Source organism: Dipodomys ordii, unplaced genomic scaffold (genome assembly GCF_000151885.1).
Source record: "Dipodomys ordii isolate 6190 unplaced genomic scaffold, Dord_2.0 Scaffold1, whole genome shotgun sequence".
NCBI classification, from domain to species: Eukaryota; Metazoa; Chordata; class Mammalia; order Rodentia; family Heteromyidae; genus Dipodomys; species Dipodomys ordii.
Window position 1 is genome coordinate 59,780,218 of NW_012267217.1, and position 2,546 is coordinate 59,782,763.

The following is a 2,546-nucleotide window of genomic DNA, read 5'->3' on the forward strand; positions in this document are numbered from 1 at the left end:
CTTCTCAGGAGGGGGTGGATGGCTTTATTCTCCTCTGATTCTGGTAAGTCTCTCTGATTCCTTATCAACATGGCTAAAGTGTCTTTTTAGCTTTAATTTATTTATTATTCTGTATTATTTAATTTACTTATTATTCTGTACTACTTGCAAAACTTGTACGCTAGAGATTTATTCATTCCCAGTTCTATGTCTAGAAGGTTCAAGCAATTACCTAAACATTTTTCTTTTGTATCTCAAACTGTGACTTCAAGATTAAACCTATACAGATTTTGGGCTCATTCTGTGCTTATTTTTGTCCTCTATGCCTTCTTCTAGCTTGTAAGATCATAGCATTGTTGTTCTACATAATTTGGAAGATTTGTTATCTTCATCAATCCAAGCTAGAATGAAACTTCTACAACTTCTGATTTATGTGTAGCCAAAGAAATAATATGTTAAGCCTAAATGCCAGTAAATTCTGCCTCAGATCTTCAAGTCATGTGTGGTCAAAGGACCTTTATTTGTTTTAAATTCTGTTTGGGTTAAAAACTAAGGTAGAGAGAGAAACCTGTAAGTAAGAGATCAGGAGTTGTTGACAGTTTATATATTTTTTGCATACAAATGAAGTTTTGTGTTAAAAGCGAGCAATTGTTCTAAAAGGGAAACAGACAGATGAGAGCAGGTCCAAAGGTTAAGGCATATTACAGAAGATGTATTATAGAGGATCATGGTTCAAAGTTAGCCCAGGCAGAAAAGTGCATGACTCCATTGACATTTAACCAGCAAAAATCTGGACAGCCATGAACAAACAAACCAAGTGAGAACATGAGGCCTTGAGTTCAAGATATAGCATGAAAAGAAATAGTGTGTGTGGGGAGGTTAGGGGGTAGGAAGTTCTGAGGCTTGAACTTAGGGCCTGAACACTATCCCTGAGCTTTTGTGCTCAATGCTAGGGACTCTACCATTTGAGCCATAGCTCCACTTCCGACTCTGGTAGTTAATGGAAGGAAAGAGTCTTGTGGACAATGTTCCTAAGCTGGCTTTGAACCATGATCCTCAGATCTCAGCTCCCTGAGTAGCTATGATTACAGACATGAGCCACTGGTATCCAGCTAAAGCATGCTTTATTTTATTATGAAGAAAGATGAGGTCTTAGATCCCAGGATGGGCTCACATTCCAGTGTTCTTCAGATCACTGTGTGGGAAAATGACTTAGGGATCCCTTAGTGAGGCAAGCCTGCCTGAGGATGAGCTGGATGAACATGGGCTCATTACCCAACCCTCCTGCTGGCTGAGGTCTACTTCCTTTGGAAGGGAAAAGCTCTGAGGATGGATATTGGAGGGCAAGCATGAAGCAGAGAGTCGGAGGTTAGAGTGTTTTCTATAGGCTTAATGTGCGTAAGGTGCTCAGAATAGCCCGAGGCTTCTAGAAGGTAAAGCTTCAGCAGGTGGAAAAGGAAATGGAGTCTGCTCTACTAGGTGCCCAGGCTCAACCTGGAAGCCTTGGTTGTGGAAGACTCATGCAAAACCTTCCTGATCTCCACAGAAGAATAAGGAGGAGCTTCCAAGCGGCACTTCCTCTGTCATCGTTTCAGGGGTAGTTCTTGGTGATTAAACTCCTGTTTTCTTTGTTTCTCCAATTCCACTCTCTCAGAGTTCCTGTTTCATTTCCCATCTTTGGTGTGATGTGCTTAGGGTGATTTTGCATACCGGGGGGACATCACTCAAGGGCTGCCTTCCCTTATCTCCACCCACCTTCCTTTATTCTGATATTGCTACTAAATATGCCAGAATGATTCTGGAATATGCTATTTCTATAGAAAAGAGTCAGAGTGCCCTGTGGGAGTTTAGCAAAAGAAATGCATTTGAGCACAAAGTGCCCTGTGTATGTTGATAGCCTCTATGGGTACTGGTTAGTCTCCAGCTTCCTATTTGTAGAATAAAATACCCAAGGCAATCAATGGGGAATGAGGGAAGGTCTATTTTGGCTCCTCCTTTCAGAGGTTTTAGTGCATTTGTGTTTGGCTCAGTTGTATTTGAGGTGGTCGTGAGGGAGCAGAATACAGTGTAGAACAAGTGAAAGCACAAACCTGCTTCCCTCTTTAGTCACAGGTGAAAAGAAGAGGAAGAGGAGGGTCTACGATCCCACTATGCAGTTCTAGAACATACCCTCCATGACCAGAACAGTCCTGAGAGGATTAGATCTCACTCACCTAGCTGTGTCTTCTACACACCACATATTGAGCTTTGCACTTGCAGTATTGATCTCACATGTTGAGATAGAGCTCATTTTTTAAATGGACACACAGGTTAGAAGTGCAGAGTGAACAAGACAGACAAGAGAAGACACTGTGAGGGTAGTTTAGGGTAATTTATTAATATGAGAGTGGCTTGGTGTGTGCAGCCATGGCAGTGCTATGAGAAATACAGACCATGGATTCAAAGTCAGAGGCATCTAAAGGAAGGAAAACAATAAACTGTCTTGACAATTTTGTCACTGCAGTGATATGAATGGTAATTGACAGAGAAAGGTAAATATATATTATTCTGGTTGGTTACTATCAAGT